The sequence below is a fragment of the Coregonus lavaretus genome (assembly GCF_964263955.1).
Source record: "Coregonus lavaretus genome assembly, contig: HAP1_SCAFFOLD_1466, whole genome shotgun sequence".
In the NCBI taxonomy this organism is placed as follows: Eukaryota; Metazoa; Chordata; class Actinopteri; order Salmoniformes; family Salmonidae; genus Coregonus; species Coregonus lavaretus.
The window spans coordinates 65193-85315 of NW_028164085.1; the positions used below are offsets into that span (position 1 = coordinate 65193).

The 20123-nt window shown below is 46.7% G+C and overlaps 1 protein-coding gene across 2 annotated transcripts in view; it reads right to left on the bottom strand.

Moving 5' to 3' along the window:
• The window catches only part of LOC311117482 (ataxin-1-like), a 100712-nt gene that overhangs the window by 57904 nt on the left and 22685 nt on the right, over window positions 1–20123 (bottom strand). For both annotated transcript variants that reach the window (XM_084192405.1, XM_084192409.1), the window contains exon 2: window positions 6709–6821. The gene's annotated coding sequence lies outside the window, so the exon portion shown is untranslated. The remainder of the gene's footprint in view (window positions 1–6708; window positions 6822–20123) is intronic.

Sequence of the window (20123 nt, forward strand, 5' to 3'; positions counted from 1 at the left end):
ATTACCTGATAAAAGCTAAGCAGACAACCTCCTCTGGCAATTGATAAAGGCTTTGATTCAGTGCCTCTGTGTGTGTGCTGGGGGGTAGTGTGTAGGTGAAGAGGGATCGGGTGGGAGTGTGTGTGTGTGTGTGTGTGTGTGTACGACACAGAGAAACACACTGTTGCTAAGGACCCAGGGGCACAGTGTTGTACTAGAAGCCTCTATGTACTAGGCAGCCTCTACAGCACTCTTTATCTGGTGCTGTGTATGTGTGTGTGTGTGTTTGTGTATGTGTATGTGTGTGTGAGGACACCAACGCTATTCTTGGCTGGACGGGGGAAGTCTTGGCTCATGGGCGCATGGGAAAAGTGCTCTTGGCAGACGGAGCCGAGGCATTCCATTATGCCGTCCTCTTAAGCACACACACACACACACACACACACACACACACACACACACACACACACACACACACACACACACACACACACACACACACACACACACACACACACACACACACACACACACACACACACACACACCACCACCACCATCACACACACACACACTTTACCCTGCAAGCTTAGCACTGATTTGCAGTCGCTGAAGGAGGGACAGACCATGCAGAGAGAGACAAAATCATAGAGCCTTTAAAAGGGGACACCTGGGGCCTGTTCTAGCACTAGATAACTAGTCCCTGTTCTCACATAGCAGGGCCATAGGGCTGAACATCAGTTGACCGGTTACTGTTTCTTATTGTGATAAAAGTGTCTCTGTGTGAAGTACAGAGGAGGATGAAAGCACTAACTCAGAATAAAGCAGACACAAGACCGGCAAGCGGGGAGCAGGGCCGCACCTCTTTCATCAGGATCCTGTGCTGACAGACTGAGCTTAGCACCAAGCTGGGGGAAAACACTTTAGTCAGAGCTCTGTCTGGCCTGAACAGGCCACAGCCACAGACAAACAAGGATTTTCATGAGAACTTGAAAACTTCAAATTCCATCAGCAGTCATATGGACAAAGTCCCTATCTGTAAGGTTTTACCTGGGCTAAAACAAGAGATGGGTTATAGTGTGTCAGTTATCTCAGGGTCCAGGGGAGACAGAGGGAAGGAGGAAGAGAGGGAGGGGAAAAGGGGGGGAAGGAGGGAAGGAGTGAAGCGAAGGAGGAAGAGAGGGATGGGAAGGAGGGAAGGAGTGAAGGGAAGGAGGAAGAGAGAGAGGGGAAGAATGGGGGAAGGAGGGAAGGAGGAAGAGAGGGAGGGGAAGAAGGGGGAAGGAGGGAAGGAGTGAAGGGAAGGAGGAAGAGAGAGAGGGGAAGAAGGGGGGAAGGAGTGAAGGAGTGAAGGGAAGGAGGAAGAGAGGGAGGGGAAGAAGGGGGGAAGGAGGGAAGGACTGAAGGGATGGTCAGTATATTGTGAAAGCCCAGCAGGACAGAAACAGACAGACTTATAGGACAGAGAGAGCGGGAGGGAGGGAGGGAGGGAGGGAGGGAGGGAGGGAGGGAGGGAGGGAGGGAGGGAGGGATGGAGAGAGGGAGGACCATAGAAATAGAATTACAGACATCCTTAATTTGATTCCTTGTGGAGCTAGCAGGGAGTCTGCAGTAAAACTCTCCCCAATTCCAGTCACCCCAGGGGGGATAGGAGTGACGTGTCTGCTGGGGGGTGGAGGGATCTACCTTCCCTGTTGGTAGTACAGGCTGGAGTACCAGGTATAAACAGAAGGGGGCGACAATGTTCCTAAATCTTGTCAATAAAAACACAGTGGCAGAGAGCAAAGTAAGCACACACTCACACACATGAAAGCACCACAAGGAATGCATAGAAACAGTGAAACATAGAGGACCATATAAGGGTGAATGAATTAATAGATTAAAAAAAAATATATATATATATATATATATATTTCAGGATCACAATTTCATCAAAGTGCTTCATTTACATTTACATTTACGTCATTTAGCAGACGCTCTTATCCAGAGCGACTTACAAATTGGTGCATTCACCTTATAGCCAGTGGGATAACCACTTTACTTATTTTTTTGATGGGGTGGGGTAAGGGGGGGGGGGGGTTAGAAGGATTACTTTATCCTATCCCAGGTGTTCCTTAAAGAGGTGGGGTTTCAAATGTCTCCGGAAGGTGGTGAGTGACTCCGCTGTCCTGGCGTCGTGAGGGAGCTTGTTCCACCATTGGGGTGCCAGAGCAGCGAAACATTTTGACTGGGCTGAGCGGGAACTGTGCTTCAGCAGAGGTAGGGGAGCCAGCAGGCCAGAGGTGGATGAACGCAATGCCCTCGTTTGGGTGTAGGGACTGATCAGAGCCTGAAGGTACGGAGGTGCCGTTCCCCTCACAGCTCCGTAGGCAAGCACCATGGTCTTGTAGCAGATGCGAGCTTCAACTGGAAGCCAGTGTAGTGTGCGGAGGAGCGGGGTGACGTGAGAGAACTTGGGAAGGTTGATGCTTCAGGCATCTGTGAAGGGAGAATGACTGAAATGAATCACTAACCCTGTGAATCAAGCCATTCTGGAGCTTTAATTAATAATTTGTGGGGTGCTTATATTTGTCCAGTTACACACCTGGGGGTGTTTCTTGTACAAGTGTGTAATGGTAATGTGTCTCTTGCATATCCCAACTACCCCTGCGCCCCCTGTGCCCCCTGCGCCCCCTGCGCCCCCTGTGCCCCCTGCGCCCCCTGTGCCCCCTGCGCCCCCTGTGCTCATTCTACAATAGGACTACAAAGGGAAAACTAGCCACGTCGCCGACACCGACGTCTTGCTTCCAGACAAGCTAAACACCATCTTTGCCCGCTTTGAGGATAACACAGTGCCACCGACGCAGCCCACTACCAAGGACTGTGGCCTCTCCTTCTCCGTGGCCGACGTGAGTAAGACATTTAAGCATGTTAACCCTCGCAAGGCTGCCGGCCCAGACAGCATCCCAAGCCGCGTCCTCAGAGCATGCGCAGACCAGCTGGCTGGAGTGTTTACGGACATGTTCAATCTCTCCCTATCCCAGTCTGCTGTCCCCACTTGCTTCAAGATGTCCACCATCGTTCCTGTACGCAAGAAAGCAAAGGTAACTGAAATAAATGACTATTGCCCCGTAGCACTCACTTATGTCATCATGACGTGCTTTGAGAGGCTAGTTAAGGATCATATCATCTCTACCTTACCGGACACACTAGACCCACTTCAATTTGCTTACCACCCCAATAGATCCACAGATGATGCAATCGCCATCGCACCGCACACTGCCCTATCCCATCTGGACAAGAGGAATACCTATGTAAGAATTCTGTTAATGGACTATAGCTCAGCATTCAACACCATAGTACCCTCCAAGATAATCATTAAGCTTGGGGCCCTGGGTCTGAACCCCGCCCTGTGCAACTGGGTCCTGGACTTCCTGAAGGGCCGCCCCCAGGTGGTGAAGATAGGAAACAACACCTCCACTTCGCTGATCCTCAACACAGGGGCCCCACAAGCGTGCGTGCTCAGCCCCCTCCTGTACTCCCTGTTCACCCATGACTGTGTGGCCATGCACGCCTCCAACTCAATCATCAAGTTTGCAGACGACACAACATTAGTAGGCCTGATTACCAACAATGACGAGACAGCCTACCGGGAGGAGGTGAGGGCCCTGGGAGTGTGGTGGCAGGAAAATAACGTCTAGGAGATGATTGTGGACTTCAGGAAACAGCAGAGGGCGCATGCCCCTATCCATATAGACGGGACCGCAGTGGAGAAGGTGGAAAGCTTAAAGTTTCTAGGCGTACACATCACTGACGATCTGAAATGGTCCACCCACACAGTGTGGTGATGAAGGCGCAACAGCGTCTCTTCAACCTCAGGAAGCTGAAGAAATTTGGCTTGGCACCTAAAACTCTCACAAACGTTTACAGATGCACAATTGAGAGCATCCTGTCGGGCTGCATCACCGCCTGGTACGGCAACTGCACCGCCCGCAACCGCAGGGCTCTCCAGAGGGTGGTGTGGTCTGCCAAACGCATCAACGGGGGCAAACTACCTACCCTCCAGGACACCTACAGCACCCGATGTCACAGGAAGGTCAAAAAGATAATCAAGGACAACAGCCACCCGAGCCACTGCCTGTTCACTCCGCTATCATCCAGAAGGTGAGGTCAGTACAGGTGCATCAATACAATAACTATGAAGTAATCACATACCCTCTCTACAGTCCATGGTCATGTTCATCTTTGCTACTGCTGTACATTTGGACTTTACTGTACTGCATATCTGTATAATATCTAGAGTACCAGTCAAAAGTTTGGAATATCTCATTCCAGGGTTTTTCTTTATTTTTACTATTTTCCACATTGTAGAATAATAGTGAAGACATCAAAACTATGAAATAACACATATGGAATCATGTAGTAACCAAAAAAGTGTAAGTAAAAGACCAAGTCCATATTATGGCAAGAACAGCTCAAATAAACAAAGAGAAACGACAGTCTATCATTACTTTAAGACATGAAGGTCAGTCAATACGGAACATTTCAAGAACTTTGAAAGTTTCTTCAAGTGCAGTCGCAAAAACCATCAAGCGCTATGATGAAACTGGCTCTCATGAGGACCGCCACAGGAAAGGAAGACCCAGAGTTACCTCTGCTGCAGAGGATAAGTTCATTAGCGTTAACTGCACCTCAGATTGCAGCCCAAATAAATGCTTCACCGAGTTCAAGTAACAGACACATCTCAACATCAACTGTTCAGAGGAGACTACGTGAATCAGGCCTTCATGGTCGAATTGCTGCAAAGAAATCACTACTAAAGGACTCCAATAATAAGAAGAGACTTGCTTGGGCCAAGAAACACGAGCAATGGACATTAGACCGGTGGAAATATGTCCTTTGGTCTGATGAGTCCAAATTTGAGATTTTTGGTTCCAACCGCTGTGTCTTTGTGAGACGCAGAGTAGGTGAACGGATGATCTCCGCATGTGTTGTTCCCACTGTGAAGCATGGAGGAGGAGGTGTGATGGTGCTTTGCTGGTGACACTGTCAGTGATTTATTTAGAATTCAAGGCACACTTAACCAGAATGGCAGCGATACGCCATCCCATCTGGTTTGCGCTTAGTGGGACTATCATTTGTTTTTCAACAGGACAATGACCCAAAACACACCTCCAGGCTGTGTAAGGGCTATTTGACCAAGAAGGAGTGGTGGAGTGCTGCATCAGATGACCTGGCCTCCACAATCACCCGACCTCAACCTAATTGAGATGGTTTGGGATGAGTTGGACCGCACAGTGAAGGAAAAGCAGCCAACAAGTGCTCAGCATATGTGGGAACTCCTTCAAGACTATTGGAAAAGCATTCCTCATGAAGCTGGTTGAGAGAATGCCAAGAGTATGCAAAGCTGTCATCAAGGCAAAGGGTGGCTACTTTGAAGAATCCAAAATCTAAAATATATTTTGATTTGTTTAACACTTTTTTGGTTACTACATGATTCCATATGTGTTATTTCATAGTTTTGATGTCTTCACTATTATTCTACAATGTAGAAAATAGTAAAAATAAAGAAAAACCCTTGAATGAGTAGGTGTGTCCAAACTTTTGACTGCTACTGTATATGCTGTTTATAGGTAGTGAAGGGGTTAACAATTTGTTGTTTGATCTGTAGGGTATGACAGAGCTGAACATGCATAGTCTGCACGTACAGTAGGAAGAGACACACACACACACACACACACACACACACACACACACACACACACACACACACACACACACGCTAAAGTTGAGGCAGCTTACGTGACCATGTTAATAAATTGTGCAACTTTCAGAAGGATGCATGTATTTTCCCACAAGCACCGTTTTATGGGGTGTTTTTCTTTCATAGCTCTCCCAGGGGAGGACATTTCTCACAGGAAGAACTCAGGCAACCCTATTTTCCTGGAGGTGTGTGTGTGTGTGTGTGTGTGTGTGTGTGTGTGTGTGTGTGTCTGTGTGCGTGTGTGTGTGTGTATCTGGAGTTGTTGTGCTGCTTCACTAGGGAGAGCCCCCGTGTTGTTTACTAAATAATATACAGCAGCTCTGTTGCTAGGCAGATTCCCTATTCCCTTTCCTCCAATCAGAGACTAGGAAACACAAGGGAGAGAGAGGGAGCCACTCCAGTGAGCCGAGCATACAGTAGCTGTAGCTAGCTGAGAGGCAGGCAGCAGCAGTGCCTCACACAGACACACACACACAGACACACACACACAGACACACACACACACACACACACACACACACACACACACACACACACATACACACAGACACACACACACAGACACACACACAGACACACACCACACACACACAGTAAAAGCGCACTGTGTCAAATTAAATCGTAAACAGGAAGTAGAGTAGAGGAACAAGCCTCCCCTTGAGACCCCATCCTGATGCTTGTTGTCTACTACAGAGGATGTTACATCTCTCTCCGCTTGAGTGACAGCTAGAATATTAACAATGTTTGCCTACATTCACTCTGACCCAAAACTGACAATACCTAACATGATGTAACCAGCCCAGTCCCCAAACTGATTTAGTCTCTAGACTGTGGATATCACAGCATCGATGGAGGTATATTAAAGACACATAGCAACAACGGTCCCACGACTGAGATGCCACTTTCACGACACACATGCAGGCAGAAATGGATGTGCTCATTCTATGATAGGGGAGGGGGTGAGGAGGGTTTTAGGGCGGTTCTACCTCATTCAGCGGAGCTCCTCCAATCCCTCCTGTGTGTCAACGGGTGGTACAGCCCATGGAGGGATCCTCCCATCAGAACGCAGCACTGCTTCCTCTCAGGGTCCCAGCACCACCTGAGGAGAGAGAGACAGGTATATACATTTATTTTTTAGGTATAGACACTAGTTGAGGAGAGAGAGACAGGTAGACACTAGTTGAGTAGAGAGAGACAGGTATAGACACCACCTGAGGAGAGAGAGACAGGTATATACATTTATTTTTTAGGTATAGACACTAGTTGAGGAGAGAGAGACAGGTAGACACTAGTTGAAGAGAGAGAGACAGGTATAGACACCACCTGAGGAGAGAGAGACAGGTATATACATTTATTTTTTAGGTATAGACACTAGTTGAGGAGAGAGAGACAGGTAGACACTAGTTGAGGAGAGAGAGACAGGTATAGACACCACCTGAGGAGAGAGAGACAGGTAGACACTAGCTGAGGAGAGAGAGACAGGTATAGACAGGTCAGAAGCTGTGATAAGAGACTGACATTAACATGGTTTCATCAAACTCAGTGCAAATGAAAACTGTACCATTTCACATGATAATCTCACTGTATTTACATGAACAGAAATGCAGAAGTACTACAAAATATGCACATACCCACAAACACCCCCCCTCCAACACACACACACACACATGCACACACACACACACATCAGATTGAATGTAGAGACTCAGAGCTGTGATGTAGAGAACAGAACAGAACACACACCATGGGACTAATTAGGGATGTTGTGGTGACGTTAGAGACAGACAGACAGACAGACAGACAGACAGACAGACAGACTGACTGACTGACTGACTGACTGACAGACATTGAGTGTCTTGTTGACTTATGTCTAGCCAGCTCTACTCAGCACCACTTGTCGCTGTTCTCCCTCAGCTCTGTCCCTTTCTGCTGACATTTACAGATCACAGATCCCCCTTCTGTTTCTGGCATGAAGAAACCACAAAGTTGTTTTCACAGCGAGCTTGGTGTGCCTCCTTCTGTGACCATCTGTCTCTCCTTTTCTCTCTGTCTCTCCCTCTCTCTCTGTCTCGCTCTCTGTCTCTCTCTCTGTCTCTCTCTCTCTCTGTCTTCCTCTTTGTCGCTCTCCCTCCCTCTCTGTCTCTCTCTCTATCTCTCTCCCCCCTCTCTCTCCTCTCTCATACACTCTTTTAATACCCGTGATCGATTCCTTTGCCAGTTGGTGTCTGGTAATCCTCGGACACTGTGTGAGATCTCTCTCTCTCTCTCTCTCTCTCTCTCTCTCTCTCTCTCTCTCTCTCTCTCTCTCTCTCTCTCTCTCTCTCTCTCTCTCTCTCTCTCTCTCTCTCTCTCTCTCTCTCTCTCTCTCTCTCTCTCTCTCTCTCTCTCTCTCTCTCTCGCTCTCGCTCTCTCCACAAATCCCTCAAGCCCACGTCCCCTCTCTCGCCATCAATTTCAGTGGGCAGTGTGGAGGAGAAGCACAGTGTGTGTGTGTTGGTGCGTGCGTGTGTGTCCTGGACTCTGTCCCTGGTGTAACATAAGCCCAGTGCTCTACACTCCCATAGAAACATATTGATTCTTTCTCCCTGTCTTTGCTGCCAGACAGACATTCTCTCTCTATTATCATAGTTGGAAGTTCATAACCTGTGAGAGGGAGGGAGGGAGGGAGGGAGGGAGGAGGGAGGGAGGGAGGGAGGGAGTGTTGACACAGTATGGAATGCAGTGTGTCATTCAGATACAGTACAGTGGGCCCCTGTTGGTTAGTGCCTGGATCATCAGGAACTGCAGGCTTCTCCCTCCTAATAAACTTATGCTCTGTGAATACTGGTCTGGAAACAGGGTTATTGTCAACTGACTGACTTACTTACTGACTGACTGACTGGCTTAGTGACTGACTGACTGACTGACTGGCTTACTGGCGGGCTGACTGACTGACGGACTGGCTTAGTGACTGACTGACTGGCCGGCTGACTGGCTGACTGACTGACTGGCTGGCCTGATGACTGACTGACTGATGCCCTGGTTCCATTTGATGAGTAGTGTTCCATCTGTTATCTGAACAGGCTTCGTACCTGTCAATCAAACACCCCGACTGGCAGATCTATAGTCTAGAAACTACAACTCACGGGCTCCTTCTGGTACGCAGTAAGAAACAAGGGGGAGTTGTTCTATGCTCCTACACCTCTAGAACTTACACAAGTGTTCTCTGTCAGTTAGTCATTCTTGGTGAGAGCTGTGTTGAGAGGCCCCAGCTACTTCGTGATGTTGGCAGACATACACACACACACACACACACAAACACACACACACACAAATACACCTCTGCTCCCCCTTCTATTCAGTGCTGCAGGCTGTCTGATCCACTCTGCTTTGCAATTCAATCAGCCACTCAGCCTCTCCACTGCAGGACTATTACACTATAACACATCAGTTAATTGGCCTGCTCTGATTAGAATATTGTAGAAAAGACGTGTGTGTGTCTGTGTGTGTGTGTGTGTGTGTGTGTGTGTGTAGATGAGATGTAGAGAGGGAAGTGTTTTTTTCTCCCATAGAGATAGAGCTCTTTACTTGTTATCCACCCACATACATTAAGACAGTTGCCAAGCATCCCTACCTCCGTATGAAACCAACACACACTGTGATATTGAGGCAATAAAGTGTCTTATAATAGACAGTGGTAATGGACTGTGTAACCGCAAGCAGTAGGTTCAAAGGGGCACTCTCAGCACAAATACCTCCAAATTTTCTGAAAAGTTGCATTTTTCAGCCAATCGCTCCTACAAGGAGTGCTTGTCGTAACCGCAAGTCGTAAACATTATAGACACATACTTGAATATTTTTCATTTTTTTATAAAAGATAGTTTAGTCTGCCAGGCAGTTTGGTTCTTTCCTGAAACCCTTTAAATGTTAGTTAGCACCAGCGCAGCAGGCTAAGAGACAGAGAGAGAGAGAGAGAGAGAGAGAGAGAGAGAGAGAGAGAGAGAGAGAGAGAGAGAGAGAGAGAGAGAGCGAGAGAGAGAGAGAGAGAGAGAGAGAGAGAGAGAGAGAGAGAGAGAGAGATGAGAGAGAGAGAGAGAGAGAGAGAGAGAGAGAGAGAGAGGGAGAGAGAGAGAGAGAGAGAGAGCGAGCGAGAGAGAGAGAGAGAGAGAGAGAAAGAAAGAAAGAAAGAAAGAAAGAAAGAAAGAAAGAAAGAAAGAAAGAGAGAAAAAGTGAGTCAGTTAGTGAGAGAGCAAAAGAGAGAGAGAGACAAAGAGAGAGGGAGAGAGAGCGAGAGAGAGAGCGAGAGAGAGAGAGAGAGAGAGAGAGAGAGAGAGAGAGAGAGTGTTTTAATAGGATGGTATCATGGTAAACAACATTTCTCTGTCGTCAAGGACCGCAGAAACTCTAACATCATACCTCAACCTCAATCTCAGGAGCCAACTGCAACTGACTCTCATTCCACAAATGAGATGTCATTCCCTCATTCCTTTCAGGTGGAATTGTATCTATAATGTGCATGTGTGGAGTCCTGATCCTCTATCTTCTCTATATTCTCATTCCTGTCCTTTCTCTCACAGACAAGCACATATTGTACCATGCATTAATGGAGTAGAGGAACCTTTAATCGCAGCTCTACTACATATACAATGAACAAAAATATAAACGCAACATGTGAAGTGTTGGTCCCATGTTTCATGAGCTGAAATAAAGATCCAAGAAATTTTCCATACGCACAAAAAGCTTATTTCTCTCAAATGTTCTGCACAAATCTGTTTACATCCCTGTTAGTGAGCATTTCTCCTTTGCAAAGATAATCCATCCACCTGACAGGTGTGGCATATCAAGAAGATGATTAAACAGCATGATCATTACACAGGTGCACCTTGTGCTAGGGACAATAAAAGGCCACTCTAAAATGTACAGTTTTGTCAAACAACACAATGCCACAGATGTCTCAAGTTTTGAGGGAGTGTGCAGTTGGCATGCTGAATGTCCACCAGAGCTGTTGCCAGAGAATGTAATGTTCATTTCTCTACCATAAGCCACCTCCAACGTCGTTTTAGAGAATTTGGCAGTGCCTCCAACCGGCCTCACAACCCCAGACCACGTGTATGGCGTCGTGTGGGCGAGCGGTTTACTCCCAGTCATGTGAAATCCATAGATTAGGGCCTAATGAAATAATGTCAATTGACTGATTTCCTGATATGAACTGTAGCTCAGTAAAATCTTTAAAAATGTTGCATGTTGCATTTATATTTTTGTTCAGTATAAGATGAAAGCATACTTTGCTGGCCTGGATGTAAAGTAATACAGTTATACAGTTATTTCCCACTATTGTTTGAATGGGAACAGTGTTTATTTTCAACATCCTTTCTACTCTCATTGAATGACTGAAACAAACTAAAGTGAAAAAAAACAAGCCAAAGAAAAATTAACAAAAACAACCCAAAATGGAATCCTACATAGAGTGCACTACTACAAGCACACGACATAGAAGAAACAGTCTTCTCCATAGCTCCCATCCTGTCTGATTCATATCTACCTGTTCTCTAACCCAGTTGTGGTCTCCACACAGACTGGCAGTATAGTCCCAGAACACAGTGTTTTCTGTCCTCTATGCCAGCACAGCAGCCTTATACAACCCTTCCTCTGTCTGCATAATGTACACACACACCTGCACACACACCCACACACACACACATTTCCTCTCTGCCGAACATGTAAGGTTATATGGGACAAAGAGGAGTAAGAGACAACACCAGTGCCAGCCAGGGTTTGTGCAAGACAAGGCAAGGCATAGTTCTGAAAGGAACAGGCAGTGTTAGGAAAGCATTGAGCGTTTCTTCACTGAGCCCAGCCATATAGTCAGTCAGAGAGCCAGCCAGCCATCTATCCAACCAGAGAACCAGCCAGCCATCCAATCAGTCAGCCAGCCATCCAGCCAGTCAGCGACCCAGCCAGCCAGCCATCCAGACAGTCAGAGACCCAGCCAGCCAGCCAGCTAACCAGCCAGCCAGCAAGCCAGCCAGCAAGCCAGTCATCCAGGCCAGTCAGAGACCCAGTAAGCCAGCTAATCAGCCAGCCATCCAGCCAGAGAGACGGCCAGCCAACCAGCCAGCCAGTAGACCCCAGCCAGCCAACCAGCGAACCAGCTAGCCATCCTGTCAGTCAACCAGTCAACCAGTCAGACAGCCAGTCAGCCAGCGTTCTCTTCTCTGTAGCGTGGCAGCGAGGCAGGGGGAAGCAGCTCCTCACTGCTGAGTGTTTTTAATTGTCCAATGATTTGCCAGTTAGCATTCTTCAGACTCTCTTAACCTGTATGCCTTGGCCCCTGCGCCCTACCTCCCACCCTCCCTCCCTCCCTCCCTCCAGCCCTCCCTCCCTCACTCTCTCAAGCCCTCCCTCCCTCCCTCCCTCCCTCCAGCCTTCCCTCCAGTCCTCCCTCCAGCCTGGCAGAGAGAGAGAGACACAGCTGCACCAGGGAATGTAGTGAGGCAGGAAGGGTGGAGGTTGAGGAGGGGTGAAGAGAGGGGAGACGGGGGGTGAGTGGGGTGAGTAGGGTGGGTGTTCCAGGAAACCCTATTTCACAGTCCTACACACACACACACATGCATACACACACAAACACACACACACATGATTAGGTGATATAGAAAGGCAGAGTTCCCTCCCTGGCCAACTACAGAGAAGAGGTAACCTACTCCCTCCCTCCCTCCATCCATCCCTTCATCTCTCCCTCCCCCTCTCTGCGTGTTTCTTTCTCTGCTCATTGATAGATTGAATAAGTCTCATTCTTTTCCTTTCAGCAAGGCTGTCTAACCACATGGAGTGGCTTTGAATGTTTGTATAGCATACGTAACATAGCACACCTAATGCACAGTGTGGTGAGATGTACTGTCCTGCCCTCTCTTCTGTGGTCTGGCAGCAGTGGATATCACTCACTGTGCTGCTTTGCCTAAGTGCACAAACACACACACAGTCGCACACACACATCCTACTTAGTATGCATGACCGGCAGCTCAGCCAATCCAAGGTCATAGCTAAGAGCGAGAGAGAACAAGCAGGAGAGAGAGAGAGAGAGAGAGAGAGAGAGAGAGAGAGAGAGAGAGAGAGAGAGAGAGAGAGAGAGAGAAGAGAGAGAGAGAGAGAGAGAGAGACAGACAGACAGAGAGAGAGAGAGAGAGACAGAGAGAGATAGAGAGAGAGAGAGAGAGACAGAGAGAGAGAGAGAGAGAGAGGAAAGTGACAAAAGAGACAGAGAGAGAGAGAGTTAGAGAGAGAGAGAGAGAGTGAGAGACAGACAGACAGACAGACAGACAGAAAGACAGACCAGACAGACAGACAGAGAGAGAGAGAGAGAGAGCGAGACAGACAGACAGACAGACAGACAGACAGACAGACAGACAGACAGACAGACAGACAGAGAGCGAGAGAGAGAGAGAGAGAGAGAGAGAGAGAGAGAGAGAGAGAGAGAGAGAGAGAAGAGAGAGAGAGAGAGAGAGAGAGAGAGAGAGAGAGAGAGAGAGAGAGAGAGAGAGAGACAGGGTTGTTATGGTCTAAAGAAATGAGCTCATCCTCCCAGACAAGGGCCAGACAACTGGAGCCTCCCACTGTGTGTGATCTCAGCCTGCGGACACCTATCTCACACACACGGACGCTCACGGACACACACACACAGATGAGTTGCGCGCACGCACATGATCACAAACATACAGTGCCACGTAGGCACACACAGACAGTAGACACACACACAGGCATAAACACACAAACACGCAATCAGACACACGCACGCTAATACATGTTACTAAAAGGCATTTCCTCACACTGTCCCTGGCAGACTCATTCACTCCTCTCCTCCTTCATACCGTCATTCACCCCTCTCCTCTTCTATACCTCCATCCACCCCTCTCCTCTCCTCCTTCATACCTCCATTCACCCTCTCCTCTCCTCTTCTATACCTCCATTCACCCTCTCCTCTTCTATACCTCCATCCACCCTCTCCTCTCCTCCTTCATACCTCCATTCACCCTCTCCTCTCCTCTTCTATACCTCCATTCACCCTCTCCTCTTCTATACCTCCAAACACCCCTCTCCTCTCCTCCTTCATACTTCCATTCACCCTCTCCTCTCCTCCTCCACACCTTCATTCACCCTCTCCTCTCCTCTTCTATACCTTCATTCACCCTCTCCTCTCCTCTTCTATACTTCCATTCACCCTCTCCTCTCCTCTTCTATACCTCCATTCACCCTCTCCTCTCCTCCTCCACACCTTCATTCACCCTCTCCTCTCTCCTCTTCTATACCTCCATTCACCCTCTCCTCTCCTCCTCCACACCTTCATCCACCCTCTCCTCTCCTCTTCTATACTTCCATTCACCCTCTCCTCTCCTCTTCTATACCTCCATTCACCCTCTCCTCTCCTCCTCCACACCTTCATTCACCCTCTCCTCTCCTCTTCTATACCTCCATTCACCCTCTCCTCCTCTCCTCCTCCACACCTCCATTCACCCTCTCCTCTCCTCCTCCACACCTCCATTCACCCTCTCCTCTCCTCTCTTCTATACCTTCATTCACCCTCTCCTCTCCTCCTCCACACTCTCCATTCACCCTCTCCTCTCCTCCTCCACACCTTCATCCACCCTCTCCTCTCCTCTTCTATACTTCCATTCACCCTCTCCTCTCCTCTTCTATACCTCCATTCACCCTCTCCTCTCCTCCTCCACACCTTCATTCACCCCTCTCCTCTCCTCTTCTATACCTCCATTCACCCTCTCCTCTCCTCCTCCACACCTCCATTCACCCTCTCTCCTCTCCTCCTCCACACCTCCATTCACCCTCTCCTCTCCTCTTCTATACCTCCATTCACCCTCTCCTCTCCTCCTCCACACCTTCATTCACCCTCTCCTCTCCTCTTCTATACCTCCATTCACCCTCTCCTCTCCTCTTCTATACCTTCATCCACCCTCTCCTCTCCTCCTCCACACCTCCATTCACCCTCTCCTCTCCTCTTCTATACCTCCATTCACCCTCTCCTCTCCTCCTCCACACCTCCATCCACCCTTCTCCTCTCCTTTTCTATACCTCCATTCATCCCTCTCCTCCTTTATGCCCCATTTCAGCAGCTTTGTGCTGGAGATGGTGATGGAGAGATAGCAGGTCTGGATCATTTCCCTGGCCGGTTCTGACACGTCAGCCCTGACAAAGACCTGTAAGAAGATCTGACTATAGTGTGTGAGCCAATGGTACCGCTCAGATTACCACACACACTGTGGAGTGAATGGAAGAGAGGGAGAGAGGGGGGATAGAGAGGGGGGGACAGAGAGAGAGAGAGAGAGAGGGGTGCGGGGGGCAAGAGAGATAGAGAAAGGGAAAGAGAGAGAAAGACACCTCCTCACACTGATTCAGAGCGACCCAAACTCCCTAGGGGGCGGTGTTTACCTCTGTACCTGCCTGACTGACAGGAATGCCCACCAATCCTGAGTCAGCCAGCACAGGTAGGCGAACCGTGTCATCTCATTTCTTCAACAGTGAATAGGCTCAATTTACCCTCCCTTAACAACAACGCTTCTGTGACAGTAGCAAACTAAAGCAATTATGAGCTTTCCAACACAAACGGAAAGAAACATTCAAAATGCATTGTTTTGACAGTTTACTCTTCTGTCAGAGAATGAAAGTTCGGCCTTGACCGTTCCCTGGAGATGGCATGGTTTTCTCCCAAACATTGAACACAAGGGGAAAACAAATGAAAAAGTTGAATTGTTTGTGTCAGAGTCCAAATGTTCCTCCAAGACTATGACATGAAACCTTGAACTCTTTCTGCTTTCTGTCCTGATAGGACGTGCAGGTTGGAAGAGACACACCCATCTTAGAGCCTATCTCTTTCCTCTCTCAGGCAGGCACACACACATAAACACACAAACACACAAACACTCAAACACACACACCTCACTGTGCTGCAGACATGCACTCACACAACATGCAGAGGCACTTTAAACCAGAGACAGAAAGAGAGAGGGAAGGAGAAAAAACAACAACCTCTACAAGGCAGCAATCCCAACTTTTGCCAGGACCCTGAAGGACGTCACCCTCAACTAGGGCTGTTGCGGTGACCGTATTACCGCCACACCGGCGGTCACGAGTCATGAAGGCAGTCAAATTCCACGTGAGCGTTTAGTCACGGTAATTAGGCTTCTCCAAGCTCTGATGCTGCTGATGGTCATTAGTAGCCTACCAAACTTGCAACTGCCTGGTACTCAGCATTCTATTGTCCCTCTAATCACTCTGACATCAATGCAAATGTAATCAAAAATATAATCAAACACTTCATGAGTGCTCATGTTGGGCAACATTTCTATAGGCAATGCAATTGCGTGAGAAAACAGAGTTTTGATTGCCTCTGTTAAAAAGAGGAGGATCCCATCATCTTTCTATAGGCTAGGCCTACTATATTTATTTCTAAACTTTGCTAAAATTAAGCAAACATTAAGCACATTGCTTATCTTTACAACAGGAGTATAGCCTACCTGGCTGGCATGAAAATGAACCACAGGAAAAGTGTCCTCCATTTGCTATTTAAGTGTAGAGATGACATGTATTTTTTCCCCTGCCCCTGTTTCGAGACAGGCGCATGATAATGGTCCATTCTAAATCAAAACGAATTTCACACATATATTATTTAGTATATGCAAAGACAAGATTAAATCAAGAATAGTCTGATGGTCCCGTGTAGCTCAGTTGGTAGAGCATGGCATTTGCAACGCCAGGGTTGTGGGTTCGATTCCCACGGGGGGCCAGTATGAAAAAGTATGAAAATGTATGTACTCACTAACTGTAAGTCGCTCTGGATAAGAGTGTCTGCGAAATGACTAAAATGTTGACAATATTAGCTTATCACTTGTGAATTATATATTATCACTTGTGAATGATATATTATCACTTGTGAATGATGCCCATCTTAAGGCAAGAAACACCCCCCGCCAAACTTTTTCAATAATAATACAAATAATAATAATAACAATAATATGCCTTTTTTATTTTTCTTTATTGAATCATAGTTACACACCTCGTGTAGTCTAGCCAATAGGCCTATATGTTTTGTTAAGGTTTGTATCACAACTAAAGCAGCCAAATAACTTCTTAACTTAAAATTAAGCACACTAATCCGCTTTACAAGGGGTGTAAAAAATCCATGCCTTTTGGCCTAAAGAGCAGGAATCTGGACTTAATCAAAGAAATTGGAAATACAGACATTGTCATCCTACAAGAAACATGGTATAGAGCACACGGATCCACTGGTTGCCCTCTAGGTTACAGAGAACTGCTAGTCCCATCCACCAAACTATCAGGTGTGAAACAGGGAAGAGACTCAGGGGGTATGCTAATTTGGTATAGAGCAGACCTAACCCACCCTATTAAATGAGTCAAAACAGGAAAATTTTACATCTGGCTAGAAATGTTTCTCTCAACAGAGAAAAATGTCCTCATGCGTGCTACCTATATCCCCCCAATAGAATCTCCATACTTTATCGATGACAGCTTCTCCATCCTAGAGGGGGAGATCAACCATTTCCAGGTCGAGGGACATGTACTAGTCTGTGGCGACCTAAATGCCAGAACTGGACAAGAACCTGACACTCTCAGCACACAGGGGGACAAACACCTATCTGGAGGTGACAGCATTCCCTCCCAAATATGCCCCCCCAGACACAACTATGACAAAACAACCCAAAAAAACGGGTCACAACTCCTGCAGCTCTGTCGCACGCTAGGTCTGTACATAGTCAATGGTAGGCTTCGAGGAGCCTCTTACGGTAGGTACACCTACATTTCATCCGTTGGCAGTAGTACTGTGGATTACTTTATTGCTAATCTCAACCCAGTGTCTCTCAGAGCGTTCACAGTCAGCCCACTAACACCCCTATCAGATCACAGCAAAATCACAGTCTACTTGAACAGAGCAATACTCAATCACGAGGCATCAAAGCCAAAGGAACTGCACAATATTAAGAAATGCTATAGATGGATGGAAAGTAGTGTAGAAACCTAACAAAAAACTATTAGGCAACAACAAATTCAATCCCTTTTACACAACTTCCTGGAGAAAGCTTTTCACTGTAATAGTAAAGGTGTAAACTTGGCAGTAGAAAGCCTAAACAGTATATTTGACCTTTCAGCTTCCCTATCAAATAAACAAAAATTCAAGAAGACAACCTAAGAAAATTTAAAACAATGACAAATGGTTTGATGAAGAATGCAAAAACCTAAGAAAGAAATTGAGAAACCTATCCAACCCCAAAACATAGAGACCCAGATAACCTGAGTCTACACCTTCACTATGGTGAATCACTAAAACAATACAGAAACACATTACGGAAAAAGAAGGAACAGCACGTCAGAAATCAGCTCAATGTAGTTGAAGAATCCATAGAATCTAAACACTTCTGGGAAAATTGGAACACTAAACAAACAACAACACAAAGAGTTATCTATCCAAAACGGAGATGTATGGATGAACCACTTCTCTAATCTTTTTGGCTCTATAACAAAGAACATACAGCAAAAACATATACATGATCAATTAAAAATCTTAGAATCAGCTAATAAAGACTACCAGAACCCACTGAATTATCCAATTACATTGAATGAACTACAAGACAAAATACAAACCCTCCAACCCAAAAAGGACTGTGGTGTTGACGGTATCCTAAATGAAATGATAAAATATACAGACCACAAATTCCAATTAGCTATACTTAAACTCTTTAACATAATCCTCAGCTCTGGCATCTTCCCCAATATTTGGAACCAAGGACTGATCACCCCAATCCACAAAAGTGGAGATGAGTTTGACCCCAATAACTACCGTGGGATATGCGTCAACAGCAAACTTGGGAAAATCCTCTGCATTATCATTAACAGCAGACTTGTACATTTCCTCAGTGAAAACAATGTACTGAACAAATGTCAAATTGGCTTCTTACTAAATTAACATACGACAGACCACGTATTCACCCTGCACACCCTAATTGACAAACAAACAAACCAAAACAAAGTCTTCTCATGCTTTGTTGATTTCAAAAAAGCTTTTGACTCAATTTGGCATGAAGGTCTGCTATACAATTGATGGAAAGCGGTGTTGGGGGAAACATTATAAAATCCATGTACACAAAAAACACACACATTTCTTTCCATGGGGCTGTGGGGTGACAGGGATGCAGCTTGAGCCCCACCCTCTTCAATTTACACTACCGGTCATAAGTTTTAGAACACTACTCGTTCAAGGGTTTTTCTTTAATTTTACTATATTCTACATTGTAGAATAATAGTGAAGATATCAAAACTATGAAATAACACATATGGAATCATGAAGTAACCAAAAAAGTGTTAAACAAATCAAAATATATTCAAATAGCCACCCTTTGCCTTGATGACAGCTTTGCACACTCTTGGCATTCTCTAAACCAGCTTCACCTGGAATGCTTTTCCAACAGTCTTGAAGGAGTTCCCACATATGCTGAGCACTTGTTGGCTGCTTTTCCTTCACTCTACGGTCCGACTCATCCCAAACCAGCTCAATTTGGTTGAGGTCGGTGGATTATGGAGGCCAATGTCATCTGATGCAGCACTCCATCACTCTCCTTGGTAAAATAGCCCTTACACAGCCTGGAGGTGTGTTCGGTCATTGTCCTGTTGAAAAACAAATGATAGTCCCACTAAGCTCAAACCAGATAGGATGGCGTATCGCTGCAGAATGCTGTGGTAGCCATGCTGGTTAAGTGTTGAATTCTAAATAATTGTGGTCCTCTGTAGCTCAGCTGGTAGAGCACAGCGCTTGTAACGCCAAGGTAGTGGGTTCGATCCCCGGGACCACCCATACACAAAAATGTATGCACGCACGACTGTAAGTCGCTTTGGATAAAAGCGTCTGCTAAATGGCATATTATTATTATTATAAATCACAATCAGTGTCACCAGCAAAGCACCTCCACACCATAACACCTCCTCCTCCCTACTTTACAGTGGGAAATACACATGCGGAGATCATCCGTTCACCCACACCGCGTCTCACAAAGACACAGCGGTTGGAACCAAAAATCTCCAATTTGGACTCCAGACAAATTTCCACAGGGTCTATTGTCCATTGCTCATGTTCCTTGGCCCAAGCAAGTCCCTTCTTCTTATTGGTGTCCTTTAGTAGAGGTTTCTTTGCAGCAATTCGACCATGAAGGCCTGATTCACACAGTCTCCTCTGAACAGTTGATGTTGAGATGTGTCTGTTACTTGAACTCTGTGAAGCATTAATTTGGGCTGCAATTTCTGAGGCTGGTAACTCTAATGAACTTATCCTCTGAAGCAAAGGTAACTCTGGGTCTTCCATTCCTGTGGCGGTCCCCATGAGAGCCAGTTTTATCATAGCGCTTGA